Consider the following 26079-nt stretch of genomic DNA (forward strand, 5'->3'; position numbering starts at 1 on the left):
ATAATGCATTACCAAAGGTAAGTAACTTGTTTGTCACCATCTGCATGTGGGCATTGGCACAGGATGGAGACTAGGCCTTTGCCAAACACCCAGCGTGTTTGGCAGAAGGCCATGTGCAGTTGGGGTAGGGCACAACTGGTGGAATTGGTGCATATGGGGTTTTATGCTAACAGCTGTTTGGGAGCAATATCTGGCTACATACAAGACGTGTGCTCATCTGCCACTGCTTACAGCTCTAGTCCCAAGCACAAGTATGGTGCCCGGGTAGGTTCAAATGAACAATAGGGAGAGTGAGGGAATCTATTCACATAGGTGAATGGAGAGTACTCCTGGTCCCCTGGACTAAATATCTAGATAACATGTAAGGAGTACCACCAGGATGAGCTCAAAGAGCGATCTTAGTGGGATGACTACAACTGGAAAAAGAAGAAAGTCCTTCTTTGGTTTTTATAAACCCCTCACTCACCAACCTGGTTGGTGACATGCTTCATCATCGGGGTCCACCCTGATCGCCGAGTGCCATCAGGGTGTGCTTCAACACCTGGATTACAGTGGGGCTGGTATTCGTGTGAGTGGTGCAAGAAAAAAATGTTAAAAAATGTCCTGGTATGACTTATGCAAAAAAAATTATTCTAAGACTACTGGACACTATTAAAAATGGTGTATGGATACAGTTAAAGGTTCATTATGACCATATGTATCTGTGCGTGATAGGTCTACATGTTTCAACCCGTCTTTGGAAAATACCGGGTTTTCTTCAGGACCAGAGGAAAATGGGTGGTCAGGGCACACTAACGCACTGCCAGTCCTAGATTCCTTTTCAACCTACTAAAAAAATCTGTTGTAGGGTAGTATCTCAAAACCCAAATGGGCGAGAAAAAATAAAAAGACCTGTGGGAGAGAAAAGAAACAGTCACAAGAAGAACCATTACGTGCCTGTAACGTTGTGATGTGATGACTCTCATATGTCTATATTTTCTGTGAACATCCCGATCAGGAATATTGTGAACTGTTCATGTGCAGTGACGCTGCCAATCTCTAGTAACTACTCGTGTTGGCGCTTATACATTTCTTGAGAGGAACTGGCACACCTATCAATATTAGTGTGCTCACGTGTAGTGACGCTGCCAATCTCTAGTAACTACTCGTGTTGGTGCTTGTAAATTACTCAGAAGGAACTGGCACACCTATCAATATTAGTGTACTCAGTGAATTTTACATCGTTAGTCCCACACACTCATCAATTTATTTGTGCGTGGCTAGACTTCACTCACTGACATTAGCGTGAGTAATAAAACGACGTGCTAAGTGTTCTTTGTCCTTTCATATACGACAGCACAGTACAAACAAACATAGAACACACATAAAAAGGCCGAAAAAAGGAAGGGCTTACTCCTAATTCTGGGCCTTAAGGCTTCACGGGATGGAGGGAAGGATGGCCTCTGAAGGGAACATATTCTGTGGGGTGAGGGAGGGGGGTTAGAACTCGTGCAAAAACGAGCTGCGTGTAAACGGACGGAGAAAAAACGGGAGAAGCCGCTTTTCGGTGTCGCGTCCATAATGCCAAGTATCTACTTACAGTTTTCAGAGGGTATTCTCGCTAGGTACCTACTCGCCTCTCCATGCCGCCCCGCACTGTTACAGCGTCGGCAAGCGAGTTTAGTAAGCCGCCATCGGTTTCTGGGGTGGGCGGAGCCAAGTGCGTGATGACGCGGGGCCGTCAGCCGGCCTGATTCCAGCTACGGATAGTCAATTAGGACAAAAGGCTCAGGGCGTCCGTTGCTAAACAACGGCAGACGTTCTGTGCCGCTGGGGACGCTCTGTGCCGGAATTGACACATGCGCAGTAGAATTAAAAGTTCGCTTAGTTGGGGAAAGATTACTAGTCCGTGAATAAGTTAAAGATACAATGGGTTGAAGATACACGGGCAGAAAACGGAGTAAAATACCTCCGTGTGAATGGACAGTAGTTAGACCTGGGGGGGAACTGGGCATGCAGTCGCTGTGGGCACACATATCCAATAATGTTAAGAGAGAAGTTTATTCAAGTGGAGTATGCTGACTGTAATTACTAATTCTTATTATCAGTACAGCATGTATCATGGTCGGTGGTTACAGCGCATACATAAGGCATGCATCATATACCAAAGGGAGTCAAACCCTGATTGTGGCAGGCTATGTATCTAATTGGTATTGAGCACACATAGGTGGTGTGCATACAAGGGGCAAAGTGTCAGTATCATATGGAGCCCAGACAGGATGACTTTAGGACTGTGTAAAAAGAGTGTTTTCAGGAATATACTTCAGAGGACATTGGCCCAAGGAATATTGTCATTCAGTCCTGTCATTTGTGTAGACAATCTGTAGGTCCATCTCTGTTCTTTTTCGTATAAACGTTTCTGCAAATTGGGTCCTGGTGTAATCTGTTCGATCACTGTCCACACCATATCGTTGGGCGTATGGTTACTTTCAAGGAAGTGGTCGGTTAATCTTGACGCACTTTTTCTGCACCGGATTGTGCTACGGTGTTCACAGATTCGCTGCTTTATTTTTCTGGTTGTCATCCCTATGTATTGTTTTTTGCAAGTACATTCGATTAAGTAGACCACGTTGCAGCTATTGCAGTTAGTGTGGGATTGTTGTCTCCACACCTTACCTGCTTCAATGTCAAGTGTTTTTGTATTTCTTGTTAGATGGCAAACGCTGCAGTTGCCGCAGCGATAATACCCAGTGACCTCAGGTAGGCCCCAGGCTCTGGTAATGGATGGGTTGTCAGTAGCAGTTTTTGGTTTTGGCCTGGTGTTTACCAAAGTTTCCTTTAGACTGTGTGACTTTCTGAAAGAAAAAAGTGTTTTTTCCCAATGAAGATTGCCAGTATTTAGAATGGACCAATGTTTGTTGATACTTCTGGTAACCTGGTTAGAGATGGCGTTAAAGGTGGTTACACATGTGAGTGGCATAGTGTTTTCTGAAGGGGGTTTTTTCTCCAGAAGGGCTTCCCTAGGCTGGTTCCTGGCTCTCTTTTGACATTTGTTCACGATTTTCCTTGGGTACCCTCGTGCCAACAGTTTGTTAGATAAGTCAGATGCTTGTTCTTTGTACTCCGCCAGCTTACTACAATTTCGTCGTAGTCTAAGGAATTGCCCATAAGGCAGGTTTTCCCTAAGAGGGCAGGTGGGTTCTCCACCTAAGTTCCTCTGTGCACATCTGGGGCTGCATCCTGGGGAGTTTGTTGTTTGTGGAGGGTGGGGGATGGATCCTGAAAGACATGTGCAGTCTGATTTGGGCAACAGTGGCAGACTGTGCATGGAGCCTGGCTGGTTGGGTGCAGGACTCGGCCACAGACAAGAGGTGTGCTCAAAAGCCACTGCTTCCAGCTTTTGTTCCCAGCGCAAGTTTGGTACCCGGGTGAGCTGGCCTCTGAGGCTGTGCGCTGGGACTTGGTTGCTCTTTGAGGGTGGTGGATGAAGCCTGGAAGCCATGTGCAGCAGGATTTGGGCAACAACTGCAGCCTGTGCATAGGGCCTGAATTTGATAAACAGGGTTTTTTAATAAAGCATATCAACAGAAATTTCACGGAAAACCTCAATTAAAAAGTGCTTCTATCTCAGGTGCTACAAACCCCTGAAATTCTCCAGTTTGGCTATCAGCATAAACACATCACATGCTACAACTCGCAGCATTCATCATATTCAAAACACAAATGTGGCAATGGCACAGAAACATAAACAGCTATTAGGAGAACAACATCTTTATCTGAAGCGTCTTCAGTATTTGTGGTTGGTCTGTGGTCTTCCTGTAGTCGCCAATGTGACCATAGGAGTGACCGTTCAATCCATTATAACAAGGATATCTTGTGCTTTCAAACGTTTTTTTTTTATAAGTTGTATTCATGTGTTCAGAACTCAAGACTGTGCCTCTTTCTGCCACTGTCAATTTAGTTTTGATTTGCGACCACGTATGTTTTAGCTTCCGGGCTTGCTCCTCTGAGCCTGCAGACCCATTAATTACAAAATAGCTTGAGTTCACCTTTAAGTCCACTCTGCAACTGACAGTGTGGCACTAAACATCACCTATCCATCAATGCATTGTTAATAAATGTTCTGTCCTCATATTCACTGATATTAGGACTTGGGAACAACCAAATCCACCTTGATCCACATTATGGCAAGGTGCTTCATGAAAATCACTGGAATCAATAAAGACCCTTTTTGAAATGCTGTTGGCAGGAGCAGCTCCTCCGCTGTGGCGGAAGAGCATCTGCCCCCTGCCAAAAGCCTCCAAAACCTGAAAAATATAACCATAATAAAACAGGTTTATTATCATTCTATTTTTCAAGTTCTGGGCCAGGCTAAGTCTTGGGGGTGGGGCCATCTTGGGAGCGGTCACCAATAAGGGTGGTAGGTGCACTACTATCATTGTAACATTATTTTCCTGTCAACCACCTTGGATCTGTCCTCATTGTTTCATATACCTCATTACCCATACTAATTCAGCACTGCCGAAGCTTGGGGCATCTGCTAAACATATGGAGGTCATCCACATCTGAAGTGCTTTATTTTTGGCACTAAATTGTGGAGTAACAGTAGATCTAAAGTCGTTTTTTGGGAACTAGTATGAACTAGAAATCGTGAAAAAATAATTATTTTTAGTGTAGTTTGCCAGAAAATGTTAGGGATGAATTCTCTTGTTCCTTATTTATATGTTTTCCTCTTTAGTTTGTAAAGTTCTCTGACTGGGTTGTTTCAGGGTGATCCATTTTGTCCCGCTTCCACTTTCTGGAGCAGTCTGTGCCTGCAGGAAAGGGGTTCTATACAGATGTTCTGGATAAGCTGCAAATTTGCAATGGCTTCTGCCATAGGTTGTTGTTATAATGTAATGTGAAATGAAAATATATACACTGCTAGAGATGATGGTGTGGTCAAAGAACTACTGGCTGCACTATGGATGTTAATTAACGCTATTATTATAATAGTTAATTTACATTTAGGTCTGTATTGGCTAATATTTCTTTATCAAAATTTAGAATGGGGATATATGTTATGACATTTGTATTCAGCTACATTGCTTTTGATAATGTTTATGTTATTAGTTATCTCTTTGATTGAATGGTTTGATATCATAAAGGGCTTATAGACTACAAAAGGAAATCTGTCTAGAATTGGTGAATGTCTACAAGGGAGAAGAAAGAACATTTGAAAAGAAAGTAAAGGCAGAGCAGACAAATTAAAAATCGTCATACCACTGAGCAAGTATTGGCATTGTGGGGAAACAAGTTCGGATACTGTTTATAGATCCCATCATAGGTTTTTGTCATGGAACAGGAATGACCTGATACCTCAAGACAAAGATTACTTTAATATAATTTTCAGAAAGAGATGGATCTAATTGATCTTCAGGAAACTCACCTGGAAGAGGTAGAGGCACATATATGATGACTCCTAGATAGGTGGATCCAGTCATTTTCTTCACGTAATGCTATTTGATTAGAGGCACTGCATTTTAGTTTGAGCAGGCCAGCAGTTAATTTTGCTTAAGAAAGAAGTTGACCTAGGTGGGTGGGATGGGTGATTGCTCCTTTATCTAGCTTTCTTTAGCTTTGCTTAAAGAGCTGGACATGCCAAACCATAGCTCCAATAATAGAATTATATAGATTCCAGACCTGCCTTAAAGAAGGTAGTGTGACTTTTGGATTCAAGGGAAATCTAATGAGACAGAGAAGGGAAGAACATATTATATACTATTTATCAAGGCAGATATTGGCGTTTGCTAAGTTAGACTATTTTCTTTTTGGCAGTGTGGAAACCACCAGTGTTAGTGGGATATAAAGGATTGTCCTTTGTCTGTTGTGAGTGGGCATATTTCTATCTGCCCCCAGGATGGTAGGGCAGCTGCTACCTTGCTTCCATCCTGCCTGAATGAACCATGGCACTAACCTTGTACAGGTTGAGCACCAGGGGTACTGCCCAGGAAGAACCAGAAGGACAGCAGAATGGGAAGATAATGTAATGCCAGGGTTTGGAGTAATGATACGTGGAGCAGGGATCGTATACACAGCATTAAGGATACATCAGCTAGCAAGGATTACTGAGGATTTGGCAGACTCAACAGCAGCAGCCCCAGGAAACATCACTGAGGATCTTACCACCATGAGGCTCTGGTAATACACAATAGGGTTGCGTTAGACATCATCCTGGCAAAAGAGGGTGGAGTTTGTCACGTCATTCACCAGACTTGCTGCTCCTATATCCCTGATAACAGCCTTAACATCGACAATGCAATTAATAATATAAATTACGTTAAGGATGAAGCACACAACACACACACAGAAAGCATGTGGGAGAAAGTTATGGTATTGTTGGGGAGCTGGGGGTCAAGGGTTTTGGAGGGTAATATAGTAGGCATAGCAGCACTGAGCACCCTTTGCATAATGAGCCAAGCTTGCCCCCCACTTTTGTCAGATTTAGCATCCAGATGCACATGCTGTGTACCAATACATAAAATATGCGAACACCACAAATTCAAGACTGAGCGAAGTTATGAGGGCACAAAGATGATGATGAGGCATGACAACGAGTAAGATGTAGTGATTTGGTATGAGATGGGGAAATGTGGAAACCATCTTTGTGAATTGATACCAAATGTCAAATCTATTGGCCTGCACAAAGTTGACACAAAATCATTAGACAAATACTTGCACTTTTCCATGGCACTGAAAGAAAGATGCTCTTGCAACTCAAGGCCCATGCTCAAGAACCACATTTGAACAGCAATCTTTTCTATGGAAAAGTACTAAGGCTGGTACATTTCATTAGGCTGGACAATCTCAAAAGTGTGACATACTCAGGACACGTGGTCAGCAACAGTATACCTCAGACCATAAAAGGTATCACAGAGGTTAGGCCTGCTCTGATTGGACAAATATTTAATGCTTAATCTATATTACAAGCATAATGACATTCCTCCCTTCTGTGGTTTGTATCAGTAAAAGGAATCAGAAACTTCCGTGCTATGCTGACTGTCTCCGTACTTCTAGTATTTGCCTTATCTTGTTGACCTATAATAAATTCTATTCATCTAATGTGCTAACAGAGAGTTGGTATTATTTATTCATGACTTTGTTTTGGGCTTCTACAGCAGTAGTGAAGTTGAGTGGTAAAGATTACAAACAATTTCCTGATTTGCCACTCAGATAATTTTATGGTTGACCAGGAGCTAGATTATTGATAGAAGGGTAATTAAACAAAGACAGATAACTTCTATCAGAACCCCAAAGCTTTAAACAATTTGTTATTGAACACCAAGAATTTTATGCGAGTAAACCTGGGACCATTTACCATGAGAATAGTGTGGGATAACTATAAAACCTGAGGATTCATAACCTTCATAATTGTATCTGAAAACAACAAGCTAGATCAACACAAATGTCAAAGAGAAGAGCTAGCCAATGAATTTTAAGATGCTGGTAGTAACAGTGCAGCTGGATAAGCTTATTTGAGATGACTGAACCATGTAAAAATAAATTACAGGCAAAATTTTACCTGAATACATTTAAAAAATGGGAAGCCTGCAAGTGGATAAAAATTGAATATGGAGAAAAGGCCGAAGCCATTCTTGCGTGGAAAGCTAACGGAGAGAGGAGATGCAACCATATGAAGAGCATCATGAAAGAAGATATTTAAAGCGAGAAATCAAAGAAGCCTTCTGGAGACATTTTCAGGACTTAAAGAGGATCAATGATAATAGGAGACTGTTATAAATAGGTGGTTACAAACAATGCATGCATTTACATAATTACATAATTTAAGATTGCATTTTTCTGCCACTTAAACCATGATCCTGGAACAGAAAGCCTATAGACTCGCAAAGCTAGAAAGCATTTCTCCCAACTGTGTGTGGCTTACCCCAGAACAGAAGCCTTTACTTTGGAAAGTGAAAAAAAGATTTTTAGCAGTTACACATATATTTTCAGAGCATTTAGTAAATAGTTACCTTGCCTTAATTGAAGACATTGCAGACTTTATTTCATGTGTGCTGTCATACTGTGGGAAGCTCCCCGTTGGCATGATCAACTATTCTTTTTCACTCAGCAGTGAATTTGTGGCCAGAAAGCTAATGGCATCTTCGAAAGACAGCACCCTCAACATTTCTACAGTTCCTATAATTTTACAAGAAGAATATTCCCTTGTAGGAATATCAGTAACATAGATAAAACAAATAAACATAAAAATCCCGTTAAAATAAATACCTACATTCTAAAGCTTTATTAAATGCATAGATATTCCATTAGTACCACTCGATTGAAAACCAATTCCCAGCATCCATGGCTTGTAACCACTGATCAGCAGACCATTTGTGAACAGAAACGTTAAATAACTGATTTTTAAATAGCACGCTGTGAAAGGCAGCCAATTGTTATGAGTTAAAGGTACTCATTTTGTTCAAATATAATGCAGCCTATAGATGACTTACTTTTTCTTCGCATTACCTGATAATCCCATTCACTGGAATGTGTTTCCTCAAACAGAACTGAAAACATATGGCTGGAATGAGTTGAACTTGACAGAACTTTTTGTGTCCAGCTATTGAAAGTTTGTTGTCATGTGAACATGTCTGGCAGTGGGATGCCCTAGCCATAAAGACCTTTAGGCAGGGCCTGACTTTTGGCCAGTCACTGTATCCAGTCCTCTTCTGGTACTCATCCCCTTTTGGCACAGCCATTTATTTGTGCAGAGAGATGGTTTGATAAGGAACCTCGCTGAAGTCCAGGCTCTGCCCCGATCCTGCCATGGGACACTAATCCTGGGTGTGAAGAGGGGGTTGACTATAGGACCTGGCCACTCTTATGGATGGGTTTGCAAGCTTGGACTCGTGCCAACAAGTATGAACTTTACTAATCCCATGTGCAGGCTCATTGACTTTGCAATCCTGGCTAGGTAAGTGAAACCAGTGTTGGCATTTTATAATACTGTGGATTTGCAGTTTGCTTTCTGCCCGCCTAACCAATTGTTGCCATTGACTTATTGATTCCGTGGGGGATCATTTACCTCGCCGGACCCGCTTCGCGGGTCCCGCAGCGCCACGCATTTACCCGGAGCTGTTCTCGGAGAGGAGAGCAGCAGCTGAGAATACCTCGGGGCGCGTTGTGTCGCCGGCAGGGCTGCGAGCTTCGAAGCAGGGACTCCAGCTACCAGGAGTCCCTGCGAGCCCCATTCGCCACACCTGGGCTGCTCTCCCTGCTGGCCCCGCCCACCCGCCCACAATCTTTCCTCATTTTAACAAAAGGAGGGCTGGTGGCCGCTGCGCGGGAGCGCGCGGGTGCGCGCCCGGGAGAAGCCCGGGACAAGGGCGGGACCGTCTGTGGCCGTCCGGGGCCGTAGGAGGCCGGGCTGGGTCACCCCAATGACATTCACTGCCCTGGTATTAAGCTTACTAACCGTTTGCTTTGCAAGTGTTTTAATATTTACAGTGTTCCTGGCTTAGTAGAAAGCGTAGGAGACCTCACAGCATGTCCTCTTCTATTAGCACTCCCACATTGTTGCCTCCCTTGAACGAAGCAGGGACAGTCACCACAGGTCCTCTGGACACATACTTCAAACGAATATCCCAAGACATTGATAAGGAAATCGCCCTGGCGGAAAGACGTGCGGAACGTAGATTATCCATCGAACTCCTGAAAAACCCTGTTGACAAACGTTCCTCACAAAGTTTCCCGGCATTGGTTACCCCTCTATCATCTATAATACTGCCAGTTGTATCGGAAACATCTTACCCCTTTCCTCCAATTATTGAGCCACTGGTTGTCTCGTCTTCGGAATCTGACACTTCTATTTTGCCTGCAGTCCCTCCTAGTACCCCTGTTGATCCAACTATTGCCCAGCTATGTATCGCCCAATCTAGTGTTTTAACCCAAGTAGTACAATCTAAACCTTGTCCTAAAAGGAAGAGGAGTGCTGCTTCAAAGAAATGTTATGTTCCAAAACCCCCGAAAAAATTTAGAAAAGTGGGAATACCTACACGCCCCCAGGATCCCCCTGATAATAGTTCTAGTGGGGCACTGATGGGAGAGGGGGAAGTTGTTACATTAAGTCCAGACCCTATAGTGATAGCGTCGCCTGAGACACCACTGTCTATTCTGCAATTGCTCCTCGAGTTGGAGAGACTAATGCGGTCCCTTCTGACTCCCATAGAGGAACGTGTTAAAAAATTAGCGGATAGGTTAGATCACTTTGAGCAGACCACTCTGGATAACTTTTTCTCTACAAAATCGCTAATTAAGTCCCATTTTAGGACGGGAGAGAGTAGGAACCTCCAACAACCTGTTGGGCAGGATGTAAGTGCTCCCACGGTCGATATTCACTCGCCCGTGGTTAGCACTGTAATCGGGTCCCAGGGAAAGGGACCAAGTCGTAAGACTAATATCGAACTGCCAGCCACTTTAGGTGGTAACAATGGGGCTAAAACTAAGCTACTTAACACCGTGGCTAAAGGTAGTAAGGAGTGCCTCAAAAATGTCATCCCTTTAAATAATAGTACTCTGAAACCCTGTCCCGGTCTTGTAGCTGGTGGTAGCAACAGCTCTAGAAAAAGCAATGCTGTATTGAATAATTCCAAGCCTTCCCAGGTACTGCAAAATGTTCCAATAGCCCGCCCTGTTGCTCAAGAAAATTGCCGCCCCATACTTCCTGTAACGAAGACCCCCCCTAGGACACCCCCGATAAATCTCACCCCAGATTCCTACCCTTATGTGGCTGTCCTTACCAATGTTCCATCTTTATTGGTAGGCCAAAGAGAAACCTTCCAGATGTTAAAAAACAAGGTTATGCACTGGTTAAGGGTTAATAGACCATTGCCCGGGGAAGTTGATGGCTTGATTATCGGGGTAAGAAGGGCCAATTGGATAGGTTGTACTCCCAAAAATTTGGGGGGGGAGTGTATCATTATTAACTTTCAAGACCCAAGGGTGGTAGGTTGGATAACGAGGCCGGATTGGGGCATTAGCAGTGGTGGGATTGGTATTGTGGATCTTACCTTTTTCTATCCAAGACCAATTGGTGCCCAATTTGGTGTGAATAACCAACTAGGCAGTTTAAGTCATTTATCACTGACGGGGTTCGTTCCCCACACTGTGCCTTCGTTACGACCAAGTTTTTACAACGGTCAAACCTACAATTCCTATGATGGGATAAAAAATTTATGTTGGGGCTGTTGACGAAAGTCGAGTGATTCCCTGAACATCGGGGGAGGTGTGACAAGGGGGGACTTATATGGGAACTCTATTGCGTCAATCCTGGATATAAAGGTGTACCCTAAAGAAGTGATCATTGGTGGGAAGATTGTGAACTTGAAGGGAAGCAGTGGGGCGTGTATGCAAAGTTCGGGGGGTGAAGAACCGTTCATAACAAGTACGATTGATACTCAGGAAACTGACGCTAATTTTGTGGACATTGCTATTGATCAGGAAAGGAATACTGAAAGCCCAATTAATCTCTCCTCTATGTTAGCTCTTGAGGTGGGAATTAGAGATGGCCCTATCCCAGGGAAGTTTTTCTCGTGGAATATTGCGGGGCTAGGTAGTAGGCTATTGTCCCAAAATTGGATAGATTTTGTCAAGGGGTTTGAAGTGTGTCTATTCCAGGAGACATGGGCTTGCGATCCTATTTTTTTCCCAGGCTACTTAAATTTTTCCATACCAGCGAACAAAGGTGCCAGGGGTCGACCTATGGAAGGCTTAACAGTTTGGGTAAAGCAAGGTTTACAAATTTAAGTGAAAGTGTTGGACCTGGGTTGTAAGGATATCCAATTGCTAAGAATGGCATCGGATAAGTGGGGAGCGGTAGATATATACAACATTTATGCTAGGGGTACCAACACTGGGAGTTCCCCCACCCTAGAGGCCCTGTCCACTTACCTTGAACTAAAGTCTCTGGGAAACAGAGTGGTAGTGGCTGGTGATCTCAATAGGACCTTCGAACCGTTGGATAATATGGAAAACCCTTTAGGGCAAGAGGAAGACATCCTATGGGGTGTTCCGACTCTAAACTTGGTTCCGGTCAAACGGTGGACGAAGGATATATTGCTTCTGAACGCAATGTGCCTGGAATATGGCCTGAGGGCCCTAAATGGAAGGACTAGTGGTGACCAGGAAGGTGTTTGTACATTTGACAATGGCCATAACAAAAGTAGAATAGACTATGTTATCTGTAGCCTCAATTTATGGCAGGGGGTATGCGGTATGGAAATTGAGGGTAGATTGGAAAGTGACCACAATCCCCTCTGTGTCACCCATAATTGGTGGACGCCCATATCAGGCAATCTGCAACCTCGTGATGGAGTTTTACCGGTTATGGCTAATGATATGCGTAGGCTTAAATGGCCAAGTGTGCTGGCGATTGCAGAATCTATGGACTACATAAGTTCAGAGGTGGATCGTGCAATCGCCGCCATGGAGATAGCAAGCCCCGTAACTCCTGGGTCCAGTGTAACTACAGATATACACGACAAGTTTTTTTCCCTTTTAAAACCACATTTTATGAGACCCTCTAAGACAAATAGGAAAGTCTTACCTAAACCGGCTAGGTGGTTCAATAAGCAGTGTAGGGCAGCCAGATTGGCTTTGGGTAGAGCAATTAGAAGTAGGGATAGGGTTGTGATTGGTGCAGCCAGGAAGCACTACAATGTTAGTGTTCGCCTGGCTAAGGAAAAATGGGATGAGGAGTACTGGGATGAATTGCTGGAGGCCTCAGGAGCCAGGGACTCCAGGCTATTCTGGAAAATTGTGAAGTGGGGCAGAGGTGGCACCCCAAATAAACTAGATAACAATGTTGATGAGGCGGCCTGGGTTGAGTATTTTAAACCCCAGTACGCAGAAACTAAGGAATTTGTGGCAGCGGAGGTAATTCCAGTTGTGTTTTGTACGGAAAGTTTGTTTTCCCCCAAAGAAGTAGAATTAGTAATCTGTTCTTTACAAGGGGCAAGGGCACCGGGCTTAGATGGAATACCATCCGATGTGTTTAAAAATGATAAAGTATGGTGGGCCAGGTATGTGACCCTATTGGGAAATGCTATTGCAATGGGGGCTCCAATCCCTGAAACATGAAAGGGAGCAATAATCATACCCATTTATAAGAAAGGAGATCGGTCGCTCCCGGCTAATTACAGACCAATAAATTTGATTGCCACTGTCCAAAAAGTGGTAGGGAAGATGGTGGTAAACAAACTGATGGACTGGGTAGAGGATAACAATGCCTTGTCCCCCTACCAGGCAGGTTTCCGACGGGCGACCAGCACGGTAGATCAAGTATTTCGTTTCACCATGCTGAGGTGGGGGACGGTGTTGCTTGGCGAGGGCAGCCTATATGTCGCCTTTGTCGACTTGCGGGCTGCCTTCGACCTGGTCCCACGGAGCAGGCTATGGACAGTTTTGAGCAGAATGGGGGTCCCACCCGAGTTGCTCACTTTGATCATGAGGTTGCACGAGTGCAACTTTGCCAAAGTCCAGTGGGGATTGAATGGGGAATCTTCTGTCGACTTCCCGGTCGAACGGGGGGTACGACAGGGATGTGCAATGGCACCCTTGCTCTTTTCCCTATTTATTAATGGAATTGTGGGTAGGATGCTGGGCGCAAGTGTAGATGCACCTTCGTTAGCGGGCCTCAGGGTCCCGATCCTGATGTTCGCTGACGATACTTTAATTTTGTCCAAAACCCCGGCTGGATTGCAGCGTGCTCTAAATATATTTGATGTTTTCTGTGGGGAGCATGGCCTTGAAGTTAATGTCGGCAAGACCAAGCTGATGGCATTTTCCCAAAGGCGCAGATCCCGCCCAAGGATATTTCTGAACAATAGTGAGCTCGAGGTAGTTAGTGTTTTTACCTATCTTGGGGTTGAGATATCTAGTAAGCCAGATTGGTCTCACCATATAGGAAAGGCGGTCCTGAGGCACCAGCAGATCTCAGGGGCACTTCGTGTGGAGCAAGCAAAATCAAAGACCAAGCCTATAAAACCGGTTCTTTTTGTATATGATGCCAAAGCTATAGGGTCAGCCCTACATGGGGCAGAAGTGTGGGGTTTTGAGAGGCTTCTTCCCTTGCAAACATCAGAGAACAGGTTCTTAAGGGGAATTACGGGGCTTCCTCAGAGTGTGCCATTAATCCCGCTCGGTCTCGATCTAGGGAGGAGATCTGTTAGCGACCGAACCCGTCTACGACCTATTCTCTATTGGAGACGTCTTTGGACTACCCCAGAGATTCGGCATTATGCCGATGGGTTTCTAGCCCTAATTAAAGCTGACATTTTTCACAAAATACCATGGTTGAAAAAACTCAGGGCTGTTTTGGGTGAGCTCGGCCTCCCTAACCTCTGGGATAATCCATCTGGGGAAGTATTTCCAAGTAAAAACACTATTAAAACCTTGTACTGGGACTACATAGATGGAAGACTCTGGAGAAGCACAACATTTGATACAATGGGGGGGAGGTTTCTGGAAATTAAAATGAGACCTGTATTAGAACATTATTGGGACAGTATTACTGTCCCAATGGACAGGAAGTTATTTTTCCAGCTAAGGTCTGGCTCCCTTCCCCTGAGATCCTTGACGGGTAGATGGCGGAGCTCTAATACCTTGCTGCCCGGTGTGTGGTGCATCTAATGAAAGCATAGGCCACTTTTTATTTTTGTGTGAGGCCTATGCTATCCCGAGGAGAGTATGGCTGGCCCCAGTTTGTCGAAACCTTGGGGCATCTAGTGGTGTTGAGGGGCTAAGAATCATCTGTACTTCCACTGACATGCCTACTGTATTGGGAACAGCTAAGTATTTGGGGTGGGCATGGTCCATTAGGCGGAGGGCTATATTTGTTAATTCAAATTGATATTTGTTTTAAAGAATCAAACAACCTTTTATTGTTAAAGCTTGCACAACTGTTTTAAATGTATTGTATGTACGAAATACTGATTTTAACTAATATGTATTTTTAAATGTATATTTGTGCTTTTATGAGTATATACCTCGAATAAAGCTTTACAACAACAATATTAAAATGAATGTGGGCTCCATTTGGGGCCCATGTGTGGTTGACCATCAAGGAATGCTCTTCTGCCTCCTTACGCAGCCTTCTAACCTCACACACAATGTGAAACATCACACACAAAAGACATAAATGGTTTCATCGGTAAAACTGACATATGTGCCCTTTCTAAGATAGGCATTTTAGCAGTGTGCATGCAGGATGTGAGGCACTTCATGCAGAAGTCAGCGGCCAGGTTACAGTGTGTGAGGAGTTTCTGTGCACTCGGAAAGTAAAAAAAAATACAAGATAGTAAGAGAAAAATGTAATGCTATTTATGTATATGTACATATGTATATTTGTTTTGTGAATTTTTGTAAAAACATGATTTTGGCGAGGCAGTGAAAGTTGTCCTATAGGCCACACCTAAAAGCACACAGAAATAGTAATCTCAGTCTTAACGCCAAGTTTTATACCATTTCACCTATTTGTGTGCTCCATTTCAATGGAATTTGAATCCGAACCATTACCCTTCCAATTACCACCACTAACCACTATGACAAATCGGCACAAATCTGTATATCCAAAATCTGATACCACTATTAAATTGTTTATGGGAAGGTTTGTGAAGATTTGTTTAACGGGGTCAAAGTTATTACTTATAAAAAATGATTTTCCTGTGGAGTGGGGATCTGACCCATAAGTTTAGAGCCCCTAGTGCCAACTCTCTACTTGTACTGTATGGCAGTGTCTGCAATACCGACTCTGAAGTTATGAAAAAAAGCATTAGACCATAATGGATAATAACCCTTGAACGCAAGATTGATTTGAAAGGTTTCAGACAGATTAGTCAAGTGGAGTAAAACTTAGATGGTGTCCCCAATACATTTACTTCTTATTCAGATTCTTAAAGACGTTTTTGAGTATGACACATCAGAAACAATCAGTGAGATACATATCAAACTAGGCACGAAAACAAGTCCGCTGTCCTCTATGATCCTCCTTTTATGTAGTATAAATTCATCCAGAATTAAAAATAATCAAAAATAAAATTGAAAACATGTTTAGCTGTTCGATGCTGTGTCACAATTGCATTATTTTATATCCTCTTTTAACAAAACTTCTCTTTCATCTTACAGGCATTGGAATTAGGACAATTGTAGCTCTTAAAGTTCCTATATATATCTTCTATTATTTGGCTATTGTTTTTACTTAAACAGCAGTGGTTTTTGTATTGTTATGCATCTACATGTACTTGCCTCGTCTGCGTGTTTGTTCGATGAAACGCATGCTACAAAGCAGGAAAAGAATTAAAGTTAGAAGAAAATGAAGGAGAATGTTAGTAACTGAATAACATGTTTTATAGATAAAACAATGTATCAAACATTGACTTACAGAAAGCAATGATAGGTAGAATGCTTGAGTTGATCTCATCCAGTGATAATTACTAAGGATTGTTTTCGGGATCATTATTGACTTGGTTTCTTGTTTGTCTATATAGACCACAAGCCTCACTTCTTGAGAGGTCACCTATCCACCTTTGCTGTTCGAAAAAAAACTAACAGATCACCCATCAGGGGAGTCGACCCAAAATGCTCAACTGCTTCGGGAGGTAAGTTATTGCTGAAGTTGTTGGTCATGATATTATTAAGAGCATTTAGTTACAGTATGGTGGAATGGGACATATATGGTAGATAAAGCAATGTCTCATTCCTATAGAGGGAAACTCCTTAGTTTCAAAGGGAGAGCCACAGAAGGCTTAGTTATCACAAAATACTACTTAGTGACACCACCATCACAGTGCTGCTTCCTTTTACATATCCAAAGACCTGCCCTGTTTAGGGCTGGCCTTCCAATGCTATTTCCTGTCCATAGCCACCATAGATTGCATTATGAACAAAGACAGAAAAAAAAGTTTATTTACCTCTGGTCACGGAATTTGGCCTTTGGTTTTACATAAAAACTTTTTGGAGGTTTTATAAGCAAAACAAACAGAAAACTATGTATTGTTGCTGAAAACGTCCATATTGTATTGGTGAAAATGCCACATCAGAGCGATTGTGAATCGTAAACGTGGTGGGCAGGCTGACATGGGGAGTAGGAAAAGGACCTATGCTGGCTTAGTAGCCCAACTACCTAACCTAGAATGCCTACTTTGTTCAGCCTTTTCATATAATTTAAGATTAGAGCAAAGTCATCATATAATTAACTATTTTACATTTTCATATGTTAGAAATTAGGGGGCATATGTATCATCCGTTTTTTTAGTTGCAAATGCTGCGATTCGCAAAAAAGCAGCGTTTGCGACAAAAAATTCGGAAAATGCGATGTTTGAGTAAAATCGCATCGCAAAATTAAGGAATCACAAAATTTGCGAATCCTTAATTTTGCTTCAGCATTTAAGGAATCGCAAATTGCGATTCCTTAAATGCTATGTATGAAGCACCCAAGTTGTGGGATTTCTCATTAAGAAATCGCAAATTACAACCAACTTAAAGTTGGTGGTAATTTGTGATTTCTTTCACAAGTGCACTTTTTGCCATTTGTGAAGGTGCCATGTGGCGCACATGCATGCCCTTAGGGCATGTATGTGCGCCATATGCGCACACATGTAAATTTCAGGGGTGCATCAGGGTGTCCTTATGACACCCTTGCACCCTTGAAATTATTCTCAATTTGCGATTCTCAAATTGCGAATCGCAAATTGAGAATACCTTCCCATTCATTCCTATGGGCCTCCTGGCCCATCAAAATAAATGGGAAAGTATTCCTTAATTGCGATTTCACAATTTGCTTATCGCAATTAAGGAATATTAAGAAATCGCTAAAATAATTCGATTTTTTTACATACATCCCTTTTTGCAATTCTCAAATAGCGATTTCTAAAAAATCGCTATTTGAGAATCGCAAATGAGGATGTTGATACATATGGCCCTGAGTTATTAACTTAAGAGTGAATGACCCCTACCAACTTAATTACCACAATCTAATAGGGCCAAAAGACAAGGCCTGACTTAGGGTTTTGCAGACAAGGTACTCAGTCAGAAAACATGAAGCAGTACCACACCCGCCATAGCCTTGGTCCTCATCATCCATGCTCCACATGCCTCATTTAATAATCATCGGACATAAGTGTTTCTTCGACAGAGCCCCGTTGGCTCAGTCGAAGGAATATTTCCTACAATGGTCAGCCTTCAGTGTGGAGACCATCGGATGAAGGACATTACACTGGCTGCCATATTTAAGATGGACACTGTAATACCTTTTTTTTCTGTCCATCAACGGAGGAAAAACCTGACATGAGAGACATGAAGAAATCCATAATGACACCTTCACACTAGAAGTCTCCCAGGGTGGGGGAGGGGTTTCATTCGTTTATTACTTCTTTGTTTTAAAAAACAAACTCCCTATTTGAAAGTTTATTTTTGAAAAACAAAAAGTTTTCGAAAAGTTTGATAACCTTACTTCATAACTGGCTCTACCATTTGGCAAACTTTTTTTTAAATTAACAGGAACCAACATAATAGTGTTTCCTGTCAATGTAGAGAGATATCCATTGAGCCTGAGGACATCTCTAAATTTGATGTCTGTTAGAGGGCTGCAGTGAATTACTTTGAGATCCTTATGGGCATTAATCCGTCTGCCAATCTCTAAATCAAGCCCACAGTCATTAGATAACTTTTGCTCAACCCCTGATTGCTATGGCAAAAGCAGCAGTTAATCCCCAGAGACCTGCATGTAAAGTTCAAGCAGTACTAGTATTTTTAAAAATTCTAAACCATTTTAGAAAAATAGGGAAAAATTTAAGGAGCAAAAAACATAACATAAATAAAATCAGATAAGGGGAACCAGATATATAATTTTTTAATGTTGTAAGGCAAAAGCGATTAAAAAAGTAAAACATAATTGAATAATAACAATTTGCAGTTGACCATGACCTAAGCATGATTTGAGGCTGACCACGATGTCTGACACTTAGACACACTAAGCTAGGAGCCCCAGACATAGGGCCTAATTACGAGTTTGGTGGTCTGATGGACCGCTGATCCGTTGGTGGTGGCGAGGCCACAGTCGCACCAGTGGTCCAAACGGCATATTTAGAGTTTGGCAGTCAGAATGCCACAGGACAGCTGCAAACCGGGGAATATGGATCCCGTGACAGTGTTGCAGCACTCAGAGGCGGCAATAAACCAATAACCATCCTTACCCCCCAATACCAGTTCCAATAATCCTCCTAATTGCAAAGAATTTGCTTCCTTCTTCAGGGATGAAACTATCATTATTGAAAAAGAGTTATAGACAATGAGGAAGATGATACCTTCTAACTTCCCCACCATTAACCACCCATCACAGTTCGCTATTCCGATCAGTTACCCTGAGCTCTCTCCCAAAAACAATGCCTTCTGGCACATTTTTATCCCCCTCAATGAAAGTGACATCCAATACTTGCTCACACTGCTGAAACCATTGAATCACTTCGTCGACCCTCTACCTCCATCCATCTTTAAAGAGATCAACATGTTTTATCCTCCCACTATGGACTAAGATAGTAAATGCCTCTCTGCTCCAAGGTACCATTCCTGATTGTCTAAAAGTAGGTTAAGTAACCCCACCCTAAAAAAACACAATGGCAGAGTTAAACAGTTTCTGTCCAAGCTCCGACATTCCCACGCTGGCGAAACTTATTGAGAAATGTGTACAGATCCAACTCTGCAATCACATAGACCAGTACCAACTCCTAGACCAACACCAGTCTGGTTTCTGCCAAGATCAAAGCACAGAAACAGTACTCACTCACATAGTGGATGACGTCCTATCAATGTTGGATCAGAATGAAGCATGTCTTCTCATCCTCCTTGACCTATCCTCAGCATTTGACACTGTGGAACACATCAAACTTCTAAACCTACTTGAAAGTAGGATGGGTCTATCTATATCTGTCCTCCAATGGTTTACTTCATTCCTACATAACAGATCCCAAAGAATCAAGGTCAACCATTCTCAAAACCCTCTACGGTCACCTTGGGAGTCCCACAAGGATCCGCCTTCTCGCCCATTCTTTTTTTTTGTTAACTTTGTTTTATTGGCATTTGCATCAAGATACAGGATAACAACCATTGCCAATGAGGCCATACATCAAGTTCAATCCCATCAAGTCTGGAATAGCCCCCTCCTATGGATCAAGCGTCCCTGAACAACAAGGTCACTACAAGGTCCTCCCCTCGCCCCCATCATAACCGCCATGAAAACAGCCGGACTTGGGGGGATATGATATGCTGCCTTTTAAAGAAATAAAAAAGGAAAACAAAAAAAACTCCCTTGCCCTCCCCCCAAACCCCTAACTCCCCCCCTCCCACCCGAACTGGTGTGCCCTCTAAGTGTACCACTGTGCATCTAATAGAAAAGAAAGGTTGCGGGACAGCCTTCGTATGTTATGATGTGGAAGCTAGGCTCGTGAGTCGAAGAAGGCAGAGGTATTTAGGGCATGTGATCTCATTCATCTTCATGGACAGAAGAGAAAGCAAAGGTTGCCATGTATCCGTAAAGCTGTCCATAGTGTTAGACAAGGAGGCCTGAATGAGTTCCATTCCTAAAACAAACCATAATTTATGTAGCCACCCCAGCCGCGTCGGGCATGCAGACGAGCCCCAGTGTAATAGGATATTCTGAGTAGCAGCCACTAAAGCGATCCCCATTAATCTGCCCCGCCTGGACCTGAGTCGGTATGGTATGGGGTTTGGGAGACCCAAAATCACATATGCAGGGAAGCGCGGTATCTCGGTATCGAAGTGACGATCCACCTCATCCAAAGCCTCCTTCCAGTAGTGCTGTAGCTCCCTGCAATTCCATAGCATATGTAACGAAGTGCCATCTTCCCCGCAGCCATGCCAACACATTGGGCTGCGCGCTAGGTTCCCCCTGTGTAAGCGAGCTGGTGTCAAATGCAAGTACAGAGCCACCTTAACCGCAGCCTCCCTGCTAGCTGTTTCTGATAGATACATCTGTCGTGTGGATTCCTCACCTTGTGAATATCCCCTTGCGTCAGCAACATTCGGAAATTCTTTTTGTAGCTTCGCGCCGACGTGGATCCGGACGTCACAGAGGCACGGCACCGCTCGCGACTCCGCTGACGTCACCGACGCCTATAATAGGCCCACGCCGGCGTGATGACATCAGTTCCCTTTTTTCCGCGTCATCGACGCTAACGGTTTTCTGGGATCGGACTGTAGCTTCACAGTAACTTTGTTACTAGTATTCTATTACTGTGTCTATCTTTAATTTCTTCGAGATGTCGTCGAAGAAGACTGGTTTTAAGGCTTGCGGGGAATGTGGCAAGACAATGTCTATAACCGACCCGCATGAATGCCGTGTCTGGTGCCTGAGTTCCGACCATGACGTCGAAGATTGCCCTTGCTTCAAGAAGATGACCCCGAAGGCTTTACGAGAGAGGGAGACGAAACTCCTCGTGGCAAAACTAAAGAATAAGAGAGTTAAGAAGTCTTCGAAGTCTCGATCTCGGCGTTCGAGGTCGAGGTCTCGTTCGAGGTCACGCTCGGAGTCGTCTTTGGCTCATGCTTCGAAATCTTCGAAGAAGAAGCACAAGAAGAGGAGCCATGAGTCACGTCATCACTCAGAAAAGGACTCTAGTTCAAGACCGAAGTCCCAGGTCAAACTTCTGAGTAAGGAAGTGGAAGTTTCGGAATCGGAAGATCATAACTCTGTTGGTGAGGCTTCGCATCCGAATTCGCCCGAGTCTCAGAAGCAGGTCCATTCTCCAGTTCTATCCAATCCTTCTGGTCAGGAGGATGAAGGTGAGGAGCAGGGGGCTGGTGAAGTCGAGGTTCCGGTACCTGCGGGTTCGTCGACCCCGGTTCCTGGACTCGATGAAGAGGTCGACGTCGTTTCGACTCCGCCTCCTCAGGAACAACCAAGAGGTCCATATCCGGATTTTCCGACTCCAGGTCAGGATCCATCTCAGTTCCTGAACGCCATGTTTGGAGTTTATTCCAGGGCAATGTTCCCGTCTGGTGCACCTGTTGGTCCCACGGGTCCTATGGCTTTTAACTTGGGTGTTCCCCAAGCTTATGCCCCTGCGCCCTTCATGCCTTTTATGCTGGCTATACCACCGCATTGGCATTTTCCGACACCCCCGGTGTCGTCGACGCGAAGCGCACGACGCCGACTCCGTCGACGCCTGTTCCATCGACGCCGATACCTACGACTCCGAAGCAGGATTCTGCTCGACCTCGTATAAAACGTCCTCATCCGACTTCGGGTTCGACGCCGGCACCGACCCCGTCGGAGTCGATTCCGAATCCATTGGCTTCTATTGTGAAGGAAAGATCTCGGAGAGAAGCTCAGAGACTTCTGGAAAAAGAAAGATATCAATATTCAGATACTGAAGAAGGGGAGTTACAGGATTCTGAAGATCCTTTTGAGGACTTGGGTGAAGCCAGTGGGCTTGAACTGTCTCCTGAGTGGGACTTGACTTCAGTGTCAAATGTACCGTCGAAAGATGTGGTGCCTTATCACACGGTTATTAAAAAAGCAGCGAGTTTATTGAACATTACTCTGCCCACTGCTGATTATAAGCCAAATATTTTAACTGAGGTTCTTCATTCACCCTCATCTGTTATTGAACCTATGTTACCCTTCAATGATGCCTTATCTGAGCCCATCTATGAAGTCTGGAAGAAGCCTTTGTCTGCTCCTGCAGTTTCTAGGACAGTAGCGAGGAGGTACAGAGTTGCTCCAGGTGACCCTGAATTCTTGTCAACACACCCCCTGCCTGAGAGTTTGGTTGTACAGGCTGCCTGTTCGAAAAGGTCTGCTGGGGCTTTTCCGCAGGTTTCTGGGGATAAGGAATCCAGGAAGCAAGATCAAACCGCTAAGAAAGTCTTCTCCTCAGCCAGTATGGCGCTTAAGTCAACTAACGCAACTTGTCTGATGGGGAGGTATATTCATGCATTGATGGATTCTGTCAAGCAAAAATCCCGAAAATTCCGAAAATCCCTGAGGAAGAGAGGAAAGATTTTCAGGAGGTGATATCGGACACTCAAGCAGCTGCGAGACAAGTGATTCAGAGTGGTCTGGACACTGCTGATTCGGTGGCGAGGGTCATGGGCTCTTCCGTGGCCACTAGGAGGGCTGCCTGGCTTAAATCATCGGAGTTCTCTGCAGACGTGCAGTCTGTTTTGATGGACTTGCCTTTTGATGGCTCAGGATTGTTTGGGAAGAAGGCTGATGCTGCCTTGGAACGTTTTAAGGACAGTAGAGCCACTGCAAAATCTTTGGGTCTCCAGTCCAGAGGTACTACTGGAAGACGCTTCAGAGGGTTTGGCAGATCTTCCTTTCGTTCTTACAGACCATCTCAGCAGCAGCCACAACAGCAGCAGAATACGCTGTACAAGTCGTACAGGGGCAGGCAAAGATCCCGCCCTAGAGGGCGTCAAGCTTCCTCCTCCTCTTCCTCCTCTCCTTCCCAACCCCCTGCCAACGCAGCAAAGCAGCCCTAGATCCGCCATTCCAGATCATGTGGGCCCAGTGGGGGGTCGGCTTACACATTTTCTACAAGATTGGGAATTAATAACATCGGATCTTTGGGTTCTCAATCTTGTAGAGAATGGGTATGCACTTCCTTTCCAGGAATTCCCTCCCATTTACCCTCCTTGCCAGGGTTATTGTTCGGAGGACCACCTGCTTCTCCTGCAGGAAGAAGTCCTGGCTTTGTTCCGAAAAGGTGTGATAGAGGTGGTTCCAGAGCAGGAAAGGGGTCAGGGGTGCTACTCCCGGTATTTCCTGATCCCCAAGAAAGATGGCAGGCTTCGGCCAATCCTGGACCTCAGGATTTTGAACCTTTACCTGAAACAGGAAAAGTTCAAGATGCTCACTCTTGCGCAGGTTCTTCAAGAGCTGCTGGAAGAAGACTGGATGGTGTTGATCGACTTGCAGGATGCGTATTTTCATATTCCCATCTTGAAGTCGCACAGAAAGTATCTCCGTTTTACGGTTGGGTCACAACACTACCAGTTTGTGGTCCTTCCGTTTGGTCTTACTACTGCGCCTCGAGTCTTCAGTAAGGTGATGGCAGTGGTGGCAGCTCATCTCAGGAGAACGGGGATACATGTGTTTCCGTATCTAGACGACTGGCTGATCAAAGCGGAGTCGCCGGAGAAGGTGCTCCATCATCTGCAAGAGACAACTCAGTTGTTGCACAGGTTGGGTTTTTCGATAAATGTACCCAAGTCTCACCTGGTGCCCTCACAGCGCAACCTGTTCATAGGTGTGGTACTGGACACTACTGTGTGTCGTGCATTCCCTCCTCCTCAAAGGATTCGCGACATACAGGTATTGATTCCTTTGTTTTACAATGGAGCGGTCGTTCCAGTCCTGAAGGTCCTTCGCCTGCTCGGTCTGATGGCTTCATGCATTCTGTTGGTCAACCATGCACGCTGGCATATGAGGGCGCTCCAGTGGTGCCTCCGCAGGCAGTGGTATCAGCACAACGGAGATCTCAGGGAGTCAGTGAAGATCTCCAGAGAAACTGCAGCGGATCTGTCTTGGTGGAGCGTGGAAGGCAATCTGTCTCAAGGGAAGCCTTTTCAGATTCCTCCATCGGTTGCCACAGTGATATCGGATGCATCCACTCTCGGGTGGGGTGCTCATCTGGGGGACCTGGAGGTCAAGGGTCTTTGGTCACCAGAGGAAAGGTTGCTTCACATCAACCTTTTAGAATTGCGGGCGATATGTCTGGCGCTCAAGGCCTTCCTCCCTTCCCTTCGCGGTCAGTCTGTTCAGGTCCTGACGGACAACACGACCGCGATGTGGTACATCAACAAGCAGGGAGGAGTAGGGTCGCAGTGTCTCTGCAGAGAGGCTCTGCGTCTCTGGTCCTGGGTTCAGGACCATCGGATTTGTCTGATAGCAAATCATCTGGCCGGAGTTCAGAACGTTCGTGCAGACAGTCTCAGTCGGCAGTTCTCTGCCAATCACGAGTGGAGGCTCCATCCAGGGGTAGTTCACAACATCTTTCAGATGTGGGGGACTCCTCGGGTGGAACTGTTCGCCACTCGCGAGAATGCTCACTGCCTGTCATTCTGCAGTCTCCAGTATCCGATGCAAGGAGCCTTGGGGGACGCGTTTCAGTTGAGTTGGAGCTCGCAACTCCTTTACGCGTTTCCTCCCATACCATTGATTCCTCGGGTTCTGAGGAAAATTCGCCAAGACCGGGCCCAAGTCATATTGATCGCCCCGGATTGGCCAAGAAGGGTGTGGTATTCAGACCTTCTCCACCTCTCCTCTCACCCGCCGCTCTGTCTCCCTCACAGGGCAGATCTCCTCTCTCAGATGGAGGGGCAGGTTCTACACCCCCACCTCCAGACCTTACACCTTCATGCCTGGAGATTGAACGGGGCAACCTGATTTCTTTTTCTCTCCCTCACGATGTGGTGGATGTCATTTTGTCAGCCAGGCGTGACTCCACTAAGTCCATATATTCTTATAGGTGGTCTAAATTTGTTACTTGATGCAGGGAGAATTCTATAGACCCTTTGAGGGCCCATTTATCTGATGTTCTCCAGTTTGCCCTTTCTCTGGCACAGCAAGGTCTTGCTGTGGCCACGGTGAAGGGTTATCTTTCTGCGCTGTCGGCTTTTATCTGTTTGCCTGACCAGCCTTCTCTTTTTAAATCTCCTATAGTTTTAAGGTTTTTGAAGGGCCTCACGAATAAGTTCCCTCCTACCCCTTTTATTGTGCCTCAGTGGGATTTAAATCTTGTTTTGACATTTTTAATGGGTGCTCCTTTTGAGCCTCTTCACAAATGTCCTATGAGGCTTCTGACTTTCAAAACGGTTTTCCTCGGTGCAATAACCTCGGCAAGGAGGGTAAGTGAGCTTCAAGCTCTTAGTCACAAGCCCCCTTTCTTGTCCATTCATGCTGATCGAATGGTTCTTAGGACCAGGGCTGCTTTTCTGCCAAAGGTGGTGACTTCTTTCCACCTTGGTCAATCCATTACCCTTCCTACCTTTTATCCTCCCCCACACCCTTCCAAGGAGGAGAGATTACACCGTCTTGAC

At 44.6% G+C, this 26079-nt stretch overlaps 1 long non-coding RNA gene across 3 annotated transcripts in view; it reads left to right on the plus strand.

The window, feature by feature from the left end:
* The window catches only part of LOC144824067 (uncharacterized), a 736106-nt gene that overhangs the window by 659529 nt on the left and 50498 nt on the right, over positions 1–26079 (plus strand). For all 3 annotated transcript variants that reach the window (XR_013608881.1, XR_013608882.1, XR_013608880.1), the window contains one exon: positions 16506–16616. This is a non-coding gene — a long non-coding RNA (uncharacterized LOC144824067). The remainder of the gene's footprint in view (positions 1–16505; positions 16617–26079) is intronic.

The sequence above is a fragment of the Lissotriton helveticus genome, chromosome 3_1 (assembly GCF_964261635.1).
Source record: "Lissotriton helveticus chromosome 3_1, aLisHel1.1, whole genome shotgun sequence".
Lineage (NCBI taxonomy): Eukaryota > Metazoa > Chordata > Amphibia > Caudata > Salamandridae > Lissotriton > Lissotriton helveticus.